The sequence below is a fragment of the Hippopotamus amphibius genome, chromosome 5, assembly GCF_030028045.1.
Source record: "Hippopotamus amphibius kiboko isolate mHipAmp2 chromosome 5, mHipAmp2.hap2, whole genome shotgun sequence".
Lineage (NCBI taxonomy): Eukaryota > Metazoa > Chordata > Mammalia > Artiodactyla > Hippopotamidae > Hippopotamus > Hippopotamus amphibius.
The window spans coordinates 68,754,943-68,772,166 of NC_080190.1; the positions used below are offsets into that span (position 1 = coordinate 68,754,943).

Here is a 17,224-nt window from a genome sequence, read left to right on the forward strand (position 1 = left end):
TACATAAGATGTGATATAATGAAACCAGAAATTGTAAATGTGATAGAAATATAATTTGAATATTTATCCACTAAATAATTTTGGATTTTAATGTATAAAATTATACCTATAGATAAAATAATAGCATTGCTTAATACTTGGTAGTATGCTAGGCATACATAAAAAGGGTATCCATAGAAACTATTTTTGCATCATTCATGATATATGTCTATTAACTATAGCAGAACCTCTACAAATCACACACATATTTTTTTCCTTCTTGTAAATTTTGTAAATTGAACTAATACTTCAGAAATTAATGCATTAAACATGATTTATTAGAGCTCTCAAGTAAGGTAGGTGAATTTTCTTTAATTGATTTTTAAGAAAAGTTTCTGTATATCAGTTACCTTTGCACAGCCCATATCATTGTTCATGAAACAAAAAAGAGAAGCAATGTAGCAGAGTATGTAACAACCCCAGTTCTGGAGTCCTAGTAATGGGACTTAAGTCTTGGCTGCAATTACTTGTTAGCTCTCTAGGCCTCAGTTTCCTAGTATATAAAATAGAGACAAACATCATGGGGAAATAGTGAAGATTTTATGAGCTAATATATGGAAAGTACATAGTCTACCTAATTTTACTAGGAGAGAAGTTAGGCAAGTTATGTATTACTTTGAACCACTTTATATAAACCATAGGCTTTTATTACTACTCAGGATCATATAACTCCATGATTAAAAAGTAATTGCTAAAGTAATCATCAATATTAATAAAGACTGGAATTAAAATGCCATTACTACATGGGGATAAGGGAAAAGAAAGTTTGGTATGTTTTATTGCCAGGTGAAAGAGAACTGCTCAAAATGAGCTCTTTTCTGTCCATCCCACTTCATGATTTTGTGATCTTGTGACATTGCAGTAGGATGCTAAGAACAGAGTGATTCACACTCGTTTCTTGAATCTTTAATACAAGAATTACATTAGCTTTGAGTAGAAACTAAAGTCTTAGCCTTCTCAAAGTACGTATTTCAATTTGCTGACTTTGACAGTTTAGCTATCAGGTAGAACACCATATTCCAAATTTCTAACACTGAAGTTCCAGTTATTTAACTTCTCTAAAAATACTGTTACATTATATCCTTTAAAAGGTCCTGAGTAGTCCCTGGCAGTCTTTTACTGTTTTTACTTAGCAGTAATTCCTTATTATATTATCAATGAAATAATAAATCTTCAAAGAGAGCTCAGGTTTTGAAGTTAATTCAATGCATTTGTACTAAGTGCAATATATAGTAGAAAGGGAAAATGTACTGAGGAGTGAACATAAAGAATTGAAGAATTCTTAGATCTGATCCTGAATTTTTCTGTCATCTACTTCAAACCACGTGACTTCTTGCTTTTTGTTTCCCTTCTCTGTTATTGAAAACTTTTAAACTGTGAATTTCTACTTTGTTTGAATGTGAGCTATTTTGCTAGGAAAGAACTTAGATAAGTTATATGTTGATATATACCAGTTTGTGTAAATCCTAGGGATTTATTTATATGTGGAATGATAGAATTTCATAATTAAAGGTTACTTTAAAAGTCATCTACTTTAAACTCTTCTTTAAAAAGAAGAGAGAACAGAAGCTGAGTGAGACTGTGTAAGATGTGTGTTCAGATGCCAAGTGTGACACAACCAGATCACTTATTTTCTTGATATCCTGGATTAAATTAACTCCCTCTTTTGCCTCAGCTTCATTGTCTTTATGGATAAATAGTAATGGAGATAAAGAAATGTATTTATTTATCCTATTTCTTCACAAAAATACGTGGAATTATGCAGTGTTATTCTCTTTTGTTCTTGGCACATCAGTATTAATTTATATATGTATATTTACTTATATATATGCTTATACTATATGTATATACATATATACATACATATAGATATATATACTTCAAAACTAATTCTTTAATTCACAGAAGATCCTAAATTTTGAACTTTTAAACATTTCATACATTTTATAATTGAGAAACACTTCAAAAGTAATTCAAAAGTTTATAAGCTAAATGATAACATATGTGTGATTACTTTAAAATTCTACCTCAGATGTTTCTTAACCTTAAACATTGCACCATTTTAACAGAGCACCATTCTGTGTAACAGAATGCTTTGAAGTTAAAATGAAGCTGCCAAGTGTAAAAATGCAGTACATGAATGTCTGATTTCCCTTGCAAATCATCCAACTGGTGTTTCAGGACAAGATTATTTGTTGCTACTAATTTAGCTAAAGATTGAAAACAGATTCTTTTGATGCTTTAAATATACTTTCTCCATGGCTATTGCAAGATTATTTTTATTTTTAAAAACAGTTTTCCAATCATAATGTTAGAAATATAGGGCATAAATGGCTTTAAAAAACACCTTGGAGGCATTTGGAATGTGTGTGTATAGGTCAGTATTGTTCAATAGAACTTCTGTGTCTGTGTTGTCCAATTTAGAACCCACTAGTCACATGTAACTATCGAGCATGGTTTCTAGTGCGATGGATGAACTGGATTTTTAGTTTTTATTTAAGGTTAAAATAGCCACATGAGGTTAGTTGCAACCCTATTGGACAGTTCAGACACAGATTGATTTTTGATATAGAATCTGTGAGATTTAAAACTGAATTTGTAAGAATGTCTGGTCCTTTTATTCATACTTAAGTAGAGTCACACCTAAGTCTTTTTAAAAAGTGAAAATTTATTTTTAATGGCAGTCAGAAAAGTCATTGCAAACTCTCTGTAGTAACCTACATAAGTATTAATCCAATGACAAAACTCATTCATGACATTCAGAGTCTTTAGTGCTACAGTTTAAATAGGTTTGTGTATGTGCATGCTTTACTCAGAGTACCGGTGACCTGCTGGTTACCACTCTTTTCCTGAAACAGAAATTAAAATGCCCCTTAACCAGGACCAAATGTTAACTGCTTTAACAGCTCCTTATAGGTCTTTGCAACTTGAGTCAACCCATCTCCAAATTTTCTGTGACTCTTTGTGCTTGTAAATGGGACAGTCTCCAAATGGATTTGCTTTGTTGCTTACTTGAAACCTCCTATCTCAACTAAAAAAACTGTGTTTTAAGACTAGTCAAGGGCATAGCTGTTAATATTTAGCCAATGGAGTAATGGCCTGTACAGAAGTCATAAGCTAATAAAAGATGTGGTTAAGTGGAACAGTAGGGTGGAGACGTTAGGAAAGATGAGTGATGGGCCAAGTACACCTTTCAAACTCACCATATTGTGCTCCTACATCCACATGTACTCCTGATTTATACATGGAATGTACGGCATGAGTCCTTAATAGGGAGCTGTGGGTATCTCTAAATTGTAATATGATTGCCACAATTTTTGAAGTACCCTGCCTATTCTCTAAGTGTGTGGTAAAATGAGAAGTTCAGTTTTGCCTTATACTTACACCCAAATGTTAGAATGATTCATTAATTTTGTTATTTTTATACTAAACTCCTAACAGCCTACCCAGGGATTTACCCTCTTCCTAATCTAATTACTTATGGTAAAATGTTTGGGAAGAAGCCTTAAAAATATTAAAATCACTTCACTAGCCTGCTTCCATTTTTCTTAGAAGATCTGAATTGTTTTAGGTTTTGAATATTCTAAAATAGTTTGCTAAATATTAAGACAAAATAAACTTCAAAATATTTTTAAAAAGTAGAAATAGCTTGTTGTGTAAGTTGTCTCTCACTTGCTTCCTGGGCTGGCAAATTCTGTCCCATTGCACATACTCTTTGAAATAACTACATTCGATCCTCGAAAGGTCAGTACAGTTTCACAGGTTTCTTGCCTGGAGTCTTTCCTTCCTAGTTCCCCTAATGCTATGTACTCCAAGTACTACTTCCTAGATTTTTTTTTTTATATATATATATAAAAAGACTGCTTGGCAAATCCTAAATTTTAGCGAGGAAGAATAGCGTTAAATACCGGAGGTCATGCAAACTGTGGGCAATATCTAGTCTCCATATCTGATTTCTAGCTTTTGAGTCTATCAATAGAATTGTTGTTGTGAAGACCAAATTTAATTTCTCTACCTGTGCCATTATGTTTAAGTAAAACTGTGAAGAAATAAAAGTGGACAGAAAAGTTTAGTGAAAAGACTGAGCTCCATATAGAGTTATTCAATGCAGTGTGGTATATACTCTATCATGGAGAAAAGTAAAGTGTCTCAGGATCAGAAGAGAATGAATAGTGGCTATGCCATGGCCTGAACTTTAGTTTATCTTTTTCGTCTCTGAAATACAGTTAATACCAACCACTTTACTTGCTTCACAGTATTGTGATGAGGGTCAAGGGGAAAAACATAGGTTAAGGCTTTGTAAGTCACAAAGTTCTCTGCAAATATAAAGTGACAGCCATCCTCCTCATCATCATTATGACATTTGTGTAAGAGCTTATCATTCAGAAGCAGAAAACAAATATCTCTCAGAGTGGATTTTAAAGTTTTTGAAAGGAAAAAGAAAATGTTATTTTTCTGTATACTCTCATGGACTTGTTATATTTCCTAGGCTAACTCAGTGAGAAATACCTATAAACAATTATATGAAAATGTCCTAAAAGAGCAAAAGACAAATCACTATCATTGACAGAAATATCTGTATTTGATATTTTCCAAGTGAGTCATTAAAATAATTCAGGAATACCAATTTCAGATGAATGTCAGTTGAATGTCAGATGCAAAACTTTCAGTAATTTCCACTCAGGGAATAAAAAAGATCTAGTTGACTCATTTAGCTCTCTCCTTCTTTTCCTCCTCCCCTCTTTCCTCTCTTTCTTTCTCCTCTTTTTCTTTTCTTTCATTCTTTCACTCCCACGCTTCTTCCTTTCATCCCATCTCTGTCAGCAGAATTTGGAGGTGCTATAAGGAATATGAAAGAAATGGGAGGCAAAAATCTCTGCTTTCAGGGTGTTTTCAATTTACCTTTGAAATTATTTGTGATTTAGGTAAGAGGAAATGTTTTGTCATCATTTATTTTATGGGAACTCATAATTAACTCTGTTCTGTATAGAACAATAAAGAAGGCATCAGTACTGTTCTACAGGGTTACTAATTTTAATGTGACCTTAAATTACAGCCTCTCAGAGTTAAGGTGATAAAGGAGGAAAATAAGCTTTTTAGATTTTAGGTTTCTGAATTCTTTTAGTCAAAATGAGAAAAGTTTCATTCTTTATAGATCTCTCCATGTATCAATCAACCCTTTGAACAGCCAGCTAAGGACCTGACAGATATGGTTTTAAATAAGAATTATTGATGGGCAGTAATAAATAAATTTTTTTTTACTAGTTGCTCAAAGTGAAAGAAAGGAACTCTTTATGGAGATATTGGTTTCCTCCCAAGATCTAAGCTCCTTTCCCTTGAACGTGAATATTCAGAAGACTGCTCTTTCTTGAAAGGTAGTTTTGACTGATATTTAAGGAACTATGTGATGGCAACATCTTAAATGTCTTCCTTGTTAGCATTAGGATAGTTTATTTTTCATACTACTTATTTAACATCTTTTTTTATTTTGTATTTTTGGTGTCTTGTTATAAGTGCCATTTTGTGTTTTGTTTTAAGTAGCATTTCTTAAAGCTTATTAGCTCTATTGATAGCAGTGTTTATGAAATGTTACAAAAATTATTAATTCACTTATCCTCATAAAACTCTTCTTGAATCTGGACTGTCAGGTGGTCATTGATATTTGAGTGAAAATTAATAGGAACATAAAGCAGGCATTATAACTTGTGTGAATTTTTAAAGTGCAACTAAGAATAAGACCTTTTTGTTGTTGCTATGTGTGAAATAATACTTGAGAGTATTTCAATCTGAAGGATAGATTTTAAAAATACCCTCCCCTTAAGGGGTAAAAAAGTCAGAAACTGAACTTTTCTCAGTAACATTACAAATAGTAAGATGAAAAATACATTCTCACCCTTCTAATAAAATTTGAATGTATTAATATATAGAAAGTCTGCAATTTCTGCAATACTAGTACTCTACGACTTTATTTTCCTGAGCATTGCACTTGTGAGAGAAAAATATTTTATTAAAAAGATTAGATATGGACAAGTAAAAAGGTTGATGTATGGCCTATATAAAACTTTTCTAGTTTTGGGAGGTTTTTGTTTTGTTTTGTTTTGTTTTTTTAGTGCTTAAAAATAATGCTTATAAACTAATCAAATAACTTTAAAATACAAATATACCAGATTTTCATTTGCAGAATGAGTCTTGTTTTCTAAACATTCTCATGATAAACCTCTATATACTTATTCCCATGATGCTGCCATCACTCAGAACATTATTGAAACTCTTCTTTGGTAACTACCTTTAGTGTCAATTGATGGGTGATACTGAAAAATGTTCTTGTGATTTAGTATTTTGTATGTCAAAAGTATGAAACACCTCATTTTATTCATTAATATTGGCTCTGAATATCTTTTCAGTAAGTTCCGATATTAAAAGTAACATTGATGACGTTCAAAAGAATGTGTAGTTGGCTCTGAAAGCCCTTCCATATTAGTAGTTTGCCAAAATCTGAGCAATGGCAAGATCAAAGAGCCAATTTCCTATTTTTTTAAAGTGACTTCTTTGGCTGAATAATGACGCCCAAAGGTGTTAACATGTTAATCACAAGTACCTACAATTATGTTACCCTTATATGGTAAAAGAGACTTTGCATGTGTGATTAAAGATCTTGAGATAGACTATATTGGACTCTTCAAATGGGCTCAATGATGAAATTGCAAAAACCCTTATAGGAGGGAGGCAGGAAGGTCAGAGTCAGAGAGAGCATATATATGGATAGAAGCAGTAAAGTCAGACTCTCAGAGAACATACGTGATGATTGAAACAGTGAGAGAGGAGTAAAATTTGAAGAGGCTACACTGATGGCTTTGAAGAAGGAGAAAGGGTCTGTGAGTCAAGGAATGTAGGTAGACTCTAGACGATGGAGAAGGCAAGCAAATAGATTCTCTCTTAGGCCCTCTTGAGGGATCACAGCCCTGCTGACACCTTGACTTTGCCCAGTAAAGCCGATTTTGACTTCTGACCTCCAGAATTATAAGGTAATAAATTTGTGTTATTTTAAACCACAAAATTTGTGTTAATTTGTTATAGCTGCAGTAGAAAACTAATTTAGATCTTGAGGTTTAGAAATAGAATAATAGTTCAAAGTAACCTTAGATGTAATCTAGTCCAACTTCTCCTCACCCATGAATTATGTAAGTGGCACAGCTAAAGTGATGAGTATCATTTTGCCTAAAGCTATATAATCTGTAGCAGAATTGTAAAACCCACATATCCTAACCTGTCTAATATGCTTTCTTGAATATTGTGTTATGTAAAATCCCAAGTGTGTTTCAGTAATTCATATTACATATAATTTTTCCTTGTACTTATAAGATCAATGGATCTGAAATGATCAACACCCACTGACTTTAATTCTCTTCGTAGATTCTAATGACACTGTAGAGACAGGGCTTAATACCTTTAACAATTCTTACCTCAAGTCTTTCCTAGGTGAGGATCATCAGAAAATATTCTGTTAAACAGTAATCATCTGGGGCTAGATTCTAGTCATTTTTATATGAAGAAATTTTACAGGTAAGATTGTTGGATTGTCAGGATTGAGAATCATTGTTGCAGTCTAATTCTTCTTCTCTGAAGTTCTTGACTTCAGGAAGGATCGAAGAAGCATGAAGAAAATTTCTTATGAAGGGTGGATTTATTGCATTCTCCACACAAACGTTTTAGTGGCTACACATTTTGTAACTATCTCCTGTACCCTATTCATTTTACATTACTTAGAGTTTTTAAAATCTTTTACCATCTCAACTTTACCATACCATCTCAAGTTTACCATACCATCTTGTCCTAAACATGATCTGTTCTAGGTTCTTTTTACTTCCATAAAAATATTAGAATCCACTTGTTAATTTCCTTAAAACGTCTGCTAGGATTTTGATTGGAATTGAACTGTATATATAGTTCAACTAAGGAGAACTGACTTTCTAAAATATTGAGTATTCCTATTCTTGAACATGGTATATCTCTCCATCTATTTCAGTCTTTTAAAGTTTCACTTAGCAAATTTTGTTTTCAATTTTTTCAATTGTTTTTGGTTGGTATATAATAGTATATATTTTTTTGTAACATTGACTTTGTATTCTGCGACCTTACTGAATTTACTTATCAGAGGCATAGTTTTCATTCACCACTTTCCCATTATTTTATTGTCATCTGTCTTTTACTCTTACCAGTCTATGGAAACACTCTTTAGAAGTGATCTTCTATTCAGTCAATTAGGTCTATTAGGTCAACTTGCACGGTCTCATCTTTCACTTCCTTATAATATATGGATAAAATTTTTCCTTCATAGAAACACACACACACACACACACACACACACACACACACACACACACACACACACACAGAGACAACTTTCAGTAGCCATGACAGTATATTAACCTGGATCTCTAACAATGACTATTTATTCCCATCATGCTTTTGTGGTTCTTTTAAATTTCCCATCTTCTATATGGACATGTTATTCCATGTTCTTTCTGAAGTTGTCTTCTCTTGTTTTAAACTGAAATTTAATTTTTCCCACTCTGTTGGCTTCAAATATAAGCTACCTCAGAGAAAGTCCAAGATTCCTATCTTAGCATTGCTATTTCTTCAGAAATACACATCACATTTCCAAACACCTAGGAGAGACCTATTTGTACCTTAATAGTCGAAACTGAACTTATTTGTTTTAATTCCATGAATAAAAGTTCTTAGCTTACTTAGGCTATTGGACTATCCTACCAGACACTCACCCTCCAACTCTGCCATCCTTTCATTCATCCTTTCTGACTTCTAGTAGTTCACTCCTGTTTACTTTTGCCACCTTTCCCTTTACAATTCCTCCTTTCATTTGGACTGCCATTGTCCTAATTTAGCGACTCATTAACGCATTAAATTGTTTATCACGCACATTTTAACAACTCCAGAAATATTAAGAGGAAAATTTTCAGTATTTCAACTGTTTTCTTTTTGTATGCATTCTTCCCATCCTTATAGAATATTTTTACATTTTTAATTGTCAACATGTTATTCTTTATTCTATTTTTACACATTTTCCGTATCAGCTTTCCTGAATACATGAGAGCCCATCAACATTTTTATTGTATTTTTTGTTACATTACCTTTTTGTTAGATATCTAGGATCTTTCTAATATTTTTTCTATCACAAATAATACTTCAGTGACTTTCTTTGCATAAGTGATCTTTTAAACTAGGTATTTTTCTTAATGATTAAAATACATATGAAAAGTTTCATGTGATTTTAAAAATATTTATTCTCTTGCCAAAAGCATGTTTTACTAATTTATTCACTGATCACATATAAGCACTCCCAATATGTTTTAACTTTGCAATCATTGTTTAAAACATTGGCTTATTAAAAGAGGTAAGATGATGTTACATTCTGAATATGCCTCTGTTTAGTAACTAACAAAGTTAAACTGTTTTTTCCCAGTGTTGTGTTGGCTACTTGAACTTCCTACTGTGATCTTATGACTTTGCCTAGATTATTTCAGTAGCCTAATTGGCCTTGCTTTTTCATGACATTTTGACTCATGCTGACTGTCTCAAAACCCAGGAAATCGTGCCACTGCATAAACAAAACGAGGAAAAGTTTTAATGTCTGACTTTCAGCTAATGAGGCTGAATTCCTTCAGCTGGTATTCCATACTTTCTGTATTTCATACTCAAGGCTTAACCAGCCTTCTAGTCTTTTGTCATATTATCATCCAGGTATGCTAAGTATCAGCTACCCTGGCATACTCTTATTCCGTAGGTCCTTTATGTTCCTTTTCCATGTCATCACCCACTCTCTTTTCTTCACCTGAAGCCCCTCAGTTCAAATCTTACCAATCAAGAAACCAACAAATATTACCTCTTCCTTGAAGCTTACATAATCATTCCCATTAGAATTAATCTCTTTTTTCAGTATTCCTATTATGCTTTACTTAAACCTTAGTTTTGATGCTTACCCCATTCTTCCCATAAAATAATTTTTGATATACAAATCTGAATTTTCCGTTTTAAATTCGTTGACTTAAGGGGTGTCCTTAAGCAATCTTTGATTCTCCATAGTGTCCCAGACATTGGATCAAACATAACTGAATCTAGTAAATATTTGTTGATCTATTTGAATTCAATGAATTTTGGGCTGTTTTGGAACTTGTAAAGGGTAAAAATTCGGGGACCCTGTAAATGAAGAGATGAATCCTACATAACATGGGATAAGTTACAATATTTTTGTTGCCATTCATACAGGAGAGAGCCCCTTTAAGAGAATAAGAGCATAGAAGCGACATATTTTTAGAAATGGTTACATATATAAATAAGCTTATTCTTCACAATACATTTAAACAAGAGGCTGTATACTTGTCCTTCCTCAAAAACCTTCAAAACATGCAGACACACACACACATACCACACACACACACACACCATTTTTTTCAGTTATTCATTTCATTTGCTAGAAATGATATTTTAAAGTTTGGCCTAGATTGAGGTGGGCCCAGCCATTTAATTTCATTAAACTACTATTATATGAAATACTATAAATCTGTCTGTTCACCACTTTTGATAGCAAGTTTTTTTTTTTTTTATTGTAAGGTGATTTGGGACTGAGCTGCAAAAGAAGGGGACCTTGACAGTGTCTAAAATACTAGGCTTCTTGACACAGGTAAAGCAGTGGTATTGGTATTAAGATAATTATGTTGCTAAATGCATCAAAGGTGAGGTATTTAAAGCAAATTAAAAAAGTGATGTTCTTATTTCATAAACCACATTTAATCTCATGCTTGGCTGTTTTTATGATAGAGTTACAGCAATAGAGAAGATTAGGCATGAATGGAAGAGTAACTGATACCTTCAGAAATGGATGCTTAAAATGTGAACTTCAAGTGAGTAAGGAACACCAAGAGTCAGATGGAACAAACAGGGCAGATGGCATTCATGGAGACAGAAGGGATTAGCTGAGATTATTTTAGGACTATTTGCATTGAAATAATGACATTATATGGGTGACGTCTAGAGAAGAGTGCTGACTTTGAGCTCCAGCTCCATCAATGACACACTGTGTGACCTGGAACAAATTAAATAATCTACCTGCACTCCAACTTTCTTATTTATAAAATGGAGATAATTACATATGCTATAAAACTTGTTGTAAGGATCAAATTAGAAAAGAGAACTGGATACCTTTCTAATATAAATTAACCCAGTTTTATAAGGTTGTATTGATATCATGTTATAGAAACTTTGTCATCCTAACATATTTGAACTTGATTTATTCATTTGCTCAGAAAATATTCCATAAATGCACTGTTTATTAGGTATACAGTAGTGATTTGAACAGATCTAATTTCTGCTCTCAAGATACTTATGATCTAGTAAGGATCATTAGTAAACAGGCAAGTACTGAAAATAAGAGCTTTTCTTAACAGCCTCCATTTAACCCACTTGCCAGACTAGCTACTGTTTTCTGTTTCCTCTGCAAAACACATTGGCTAACATCTATCGTACACTGAATGATTGGTTGGTAGTAACAGCTGATACTTATAGGTAGCATTTAACTCTTGCTAGGATCTGTTCTGTATGCATTTCATAAACTAACTCCTTTAATCTTCACAACAATATCTCAATGTAGATATTATTATTATTCCCATTTGCAGATGAGGAAACAAAGGCACAGAGCAGTTAAATGATTTGTTCATAGTTAACACAATTAGTAGGTAGTAAATCAGGATTTACAAATAGGCAGTCTGGCTCCAGGGTCAGTGGTCTTAATCACTATGTAACAATACAACTCACTGAGTTGAAAGCTTATTCAAAGGTCAGCTGTATTTGTTCCCAAACATGTTTATATTAGTTGTACTAGTTTTGTTATGCAATTTAATTAAATATCATGTAAAATAATAAACTATAAAATACACATGTGATTTTGTGTTTGTAAACTAAATTGAATACTTTGGTAAGAATTAAGGACAAATGCCTTAAGGCTGTCAAATCAGAAATGGGTAAAAACTGAAAGAGTAGAGGTATATTGTAAAATCATAGACATTTACTGCAGTTGGCCTCGTATGCTATTATGTTCTCATATTTAAAAGTAAATGATGGACTTCCCTGGCAGTCCTCTGCTTAAGACTCTGTGTTTCCACTGCAGGGGCACGAGTTCAATGCCTGCTCAGGGAACTAAGATCCCATGTGCCACGTAGTGTAGCCAAATAAAATAAAATAAAATAAGTAAAAATAAATGAAAGCAGAAATTGCGAAAAATATATATTTCCAATGGTTAAACTGTTACTAAAATAAAAAGTGTTGGCCCTATATCAAATGGTTGTCAAATGAATGAATATTTGTATATTTTAAGTTAAAATACCTATTTTTAAAGCATAGACATACATACATAAATAATTTTATATCGAATTTAGCTAACATTTTTTGCTTAATATACCAACTGTCCTTCAAGAAAGAAATATTTGAAGATAGCTATCCATCCAAACATTAAAACTATGGTTGGTGTCCTAAGCAAAGCTATGCATCTCTATTGCTCCAGGAGGGTTACTCACAGTGTATTCTGTAGAGGACAGATCATGGATCCCAGTGTGATCAACAGGAGATAGATAGTGGATCCCCATGTGGTGCATGGAGAACTAATCATGGCTCACAGGATGGATTTATTTTTGCATCATGTAATTAACTCAGTTCTTTTCAGGGCAACACGATGTAAGAGAAAGAGAATCTTGGATTCTAGTTAGAAACAGTCTACATCTATGTCTCTATGCTGTTGACAATCAACCTAACCTTTTTTAGCCTAGTTCCTTTATATGAAGATGGCAATATAAGTAATGTTGTTAGAGATAATACAGTTAATGAATATTAGTTAAATGGAGTTGAGAATAATTCAGAATTTGCAAAGTATTAAATTGTATGTTTTCATACTACAGTGTTCATTCAGTTATTCTACCACTTATTACATTGTGCAGTAATACCTATAAATCAGTGAGGTCCATGAGTCCAGATCTTGGCTTGTTATTTAATTTTTTTAATTTATTTATTGGCTGTGTTGAGTCTTTGTTGCTGCACATGGGCTTTCTGTAGTTGCGGCAAGTGGGGGCTACTCTTCATTGTGGTGCATGGGCTTCTCTTGTTGTGGAGCACAGGCTCTAGGCACGCGGGCTTCAGTAGTTGCAGCACATGGGCTCAATAGTTGTGGCTCATGGGCTTAGTTGCTCTGTGGCATTGTGGGATCTTCCTGGAGCAGGGCTTGAACCTGTGTCCCCTGCATTGGCAGGCAGATTCTTAACCACTGCACCACTTAGGAAGTCCCTTGGCTTGTTAATTTTTGTACTGATGTCTGCACCTAGCCAAGTGTTTAGGTCCTTCTAATATATAGAAGGTACCTTTTCTGTGAACTGACTAGAAATCTTCTACATCTAACCAGACATTTTGATGATAAAATGATATATGGAATATGAAATATTTATATACTTCCAGATTTAGATGTTGTAGAGGCATTTTTCTTTTCATTCCCTCAAAGTCCACTGAAAATATCAAAGGCAAAGAGAGAGAAAAATATGCCGTCTCCAAGGAAGCAAGCAAACTTCTACAACCTCGATGATACAAATTATGAAGTTCATATATTAAATATTGTAACCTCTGCTTGGATAATTAAGCCTATTGAGATAGGACACTCGCTGCCTCAGACCTCAACAATATGTGCTGTTCCCTGAAAGGCATATTTGAGAGTCTTTGATTAAAAAGAGCTTTGTTTCTGGGAGCATGAGAAAAATGGAAAATATCCCTTTAGAGACCTCACCTGCCACTCTAGAATGCTAGAGGAGGGAAGCCCTAGCCGGGCATTTTACCAACCAGGTCATTCTGTTCTCTACCACTTGGTCTCTAAGTCTAGGCAGCTTGCCAGAGGAAGAAGGTGGAGGAAGTAGGTGACACACTGCTATAGCGAGAACCTACTGTGATCCATGCAGACTCCTTATCTGAAAAAACCTGGGGGAAAAGTGCTTTCAGTGTTAAGGAAACAAAAGCTTTGGAAAGAGGGTATTTGAGTCATAGGCTGAAATAGTGGCTGCAAACTTCCCCAGGTAATTTCAAGCCATTCTATCCCTGTTACCCCTTCTCCTTCCCATTGTACTACTTGGTTTTTTGCCAGCCTTGTTCAAAGATGAGTAGTGATCAGAAAGGGACCAATGGAAAAATCCATGCATTAAAACTGTCATTTTCTCTTTCACATTAGGAGAGGAGAACAAGGAAAACAGCTATGCAAAGGACATATCATATTGGTATGTTTCCTAAAATAAAAATTTTCAGAGAGACAGAAGAGTTCAGGGAAGATAGCATACAACAATAAAAGGAGACGAAAATAGAGCAGGCAGTGTTCAGGAAAAAAATGAAAATGGAAATTAAAAAATAATAAAAATAAAATATACACTAGATATAACAGAAAAGGAATACATTTGACTGAAAACAAAGTCAGCGGCAAGATACTAGGTATGAAAATCTCTGACAAAATGAAATATGTACAAATAAAATTTTTAAAAAGATGAAAGGTATGCAAGACAATGAAGAGAGCCATCATATGCATAACTGGTGAAAAGAAAAAAATCAACAAAAATACAAAAATAAATAGAAGAAAATATTACAAAGATTTGAATCTTCGAATTGAAAGATCATACTATGTTCTAGGAAAATTTATATAAAGTAATGAATTCCAAGATATATTTTGTTACTGTTTATTGAACTCCAAGAATAAAGAAAGACTCAATCATATGAATATTTAAGGAGAAAAAGCAAAATAGATATGAGGGGGAAAATGGGTTTTGACCTGCAATTTCCACATAATGTCAGAAGCCAGAGAAGCAATTTCTGCAGTTCTGAAGGAAGGGCATGTGACCCAAGTTTTATTTTCAGTTGAATATAATGTCAACAGAGAGACATTCTGAAACAGGAAAGGCTCTAGGGTTCTATATTGTTCTTGACAATACACATACACACACACACACACACACACACAACGAGTTAATATCAATAGCTCAAGAATAAACTGATTATTAAATAGTTGGTGAACATCAAATGTATTTAATTATGGATCAAAAAACAACTTTAGGAATTATATTCACAGAATAGAACACTATAAATGTTATAAACTGTGATAATGTAAACATAGTAATGATAGGGGTCAAAAAAAGGCAATATTGAAAGAAGTAGCAGTGAATTAATTTTGTTTTATCCATAACATGGGGTTAATGGCTATTAACCTAATATTGATATACATAATTAAAGAGAATCCAAGCTCCTAAAGTTTTTCAATTTTTTTTCTTAATGTTGGAGTGCCCTTTTAGAAAAGAAAACATTACCCTTTGTGTTTAAGAAACATTTATCTGAATTTCAGTAATTCCTCCAGTTTTTGTTCAATATTTTTTTAGTTAAATTCAAGGTGAAGAACATGTAGCCTACTTAATTAAAATATCATATAATTTGATTCTATTTTTCTTAAAATTAAGGTTTATGAATGTATGCATTTCTCTGATCCATCTTTCTGTCTTAACAGATATTTAGAAATGTTTGGAATGATGTTTACTTGGTGTTGGTGGTAGTTATTTCTTTCTGATAAATGGGGTTTGGATTGCCTAAGATGAAACTTTCCGTGAACTTTTCTGTATTAGTTAAAGTTTTTATAGAGGATATATATCATCTCAATAAAACAATAGTCAATTTTTAAAATTACAGCATTACCATCATCTTTGCTTAGAAATTTTTTTCTCTTGTCTATTACAGTAAATCTCTGGCAAATTTTATTTATTTGCCAGAATTATAAATTTTGGAATTGAAGTATAAAGTAAAAAGGATTATAGGAATAGTAAATTTTCTTTAATATTTTAATCTAAAAACCAATTTCTCTAGAAGAATATATTTCAATAAAGCGTATATCACAAGCAGACACCATCTGGGATTTCCAGAAAAGGTATTTTTCAGTTTACATGTCCCAAACCCTACAGGTTACACAATTAGAAAGCATGCAGTAATTTATTAAAGCTATAAATAGAAGCTAAGCTTCTCTTCAACTAAACAGCATGACATAAATTACAATTTTTGTGTAAACCTATTACCATTCCTGCATCAATTTTATGAGGGATATGTATAAGCCCAGTGTGGTTATGAATTTAAGAAAATTACTAGTACATCTCTGAAGCAATGAGGTATGTGTGGTAGAGAATGTTAGGAAAATAAATTCTTTTTCTAGTGAAATGTGTAGTGCACAGTAGCGATCATCTTTTGTGTTGAACCCAAATACAAACTGATCACCTTGATTCTTTGCTTTGAAGGGAGAAAGAGTGTTGTTGTTGTTTTTTATTTTTTTGGCCTGCCCCCTTTTCTCTATCCTTAATCACTTGTTTTTAAAGATGGAGCTGCTGGAGTTTTACAATGCGGTGTCTCTGGGGAGGCCTCATTTAGCCTATTATTAGACCCCTTGGCTGTGACTGCCTTTTCCAGTAGCATACTTGGAAGGTGAGAGGTCACTCCACATTCTTGGAAGTGTGAGCCTCTATCCTCTGTGCATTTTGGAGTGATGACTTTAGAATCCATACAAATCTGCAGTGTACATTTGGGAAGAACCATGTCAGGACTGATATCAGAGTCACTTTCAACCTCTTCAAAGGAAGAACTTGTTTTCTGTAATGTATCTATAGCTGTTACACTGAGTCATTTACCTACCCATTTTAATAGAAACTTCCTCAAAATTAACTATTTCTTAAAGTTAACTATATAGTGGTAATACCTTCAATAATTTTGTATTAAGAAAAGGAAATAGTCTTTATTTGTGGCCATCAACTAGTGTAACTAACTGTGCCTGTAAGAATGAATATGCAGTACGGTGTTCTCTGAGGTCATGGGGCAGTTCAGGATAAAGTGCTTTAGTGTGATTTTTTGCACAGCAAGTGGGTGGCTTTTGAAGTGGTGCTGCATGTCTAAGGATGCTGTCTCTAAATAGTTTGCTTTACTTATTCAGAACCATAACAGCGATTATTTAAAAGACATTAGAAATTTATTTTTGTTTTAATGAAAATTCTAATGAAAGAAAACATATCTGAATAGAAGACTTTAAAAAACTACCCATTGAAATAAACAGAGTAAATGTTACATA

General features: G+C 33.2%; 2 protein-coding genes across 2 annotated transcripts in view; one reads left to right on the forward strand and one right to left on the reverse strand.

The window, feature by feature from the left end:
- Positions 1–17,224, forward strand: part of CTNNA3 (catenin alpha 3) — a 1,725,716-nt gene that overhangs the window by 694,615 nt on the left and 1,013,877 nt on the right. The window lies entirely within an intron of this gene.
- The window catches only part of LRRTM3 (leucine rich repeat transmembrane neuronal 3), a 171,162-nt gene that overhangs the window by 67,478 nt on the left and 86,460 nt on the right, over positions 1–17,224 (reverse strand). The window lies entirely within an intron of this gene.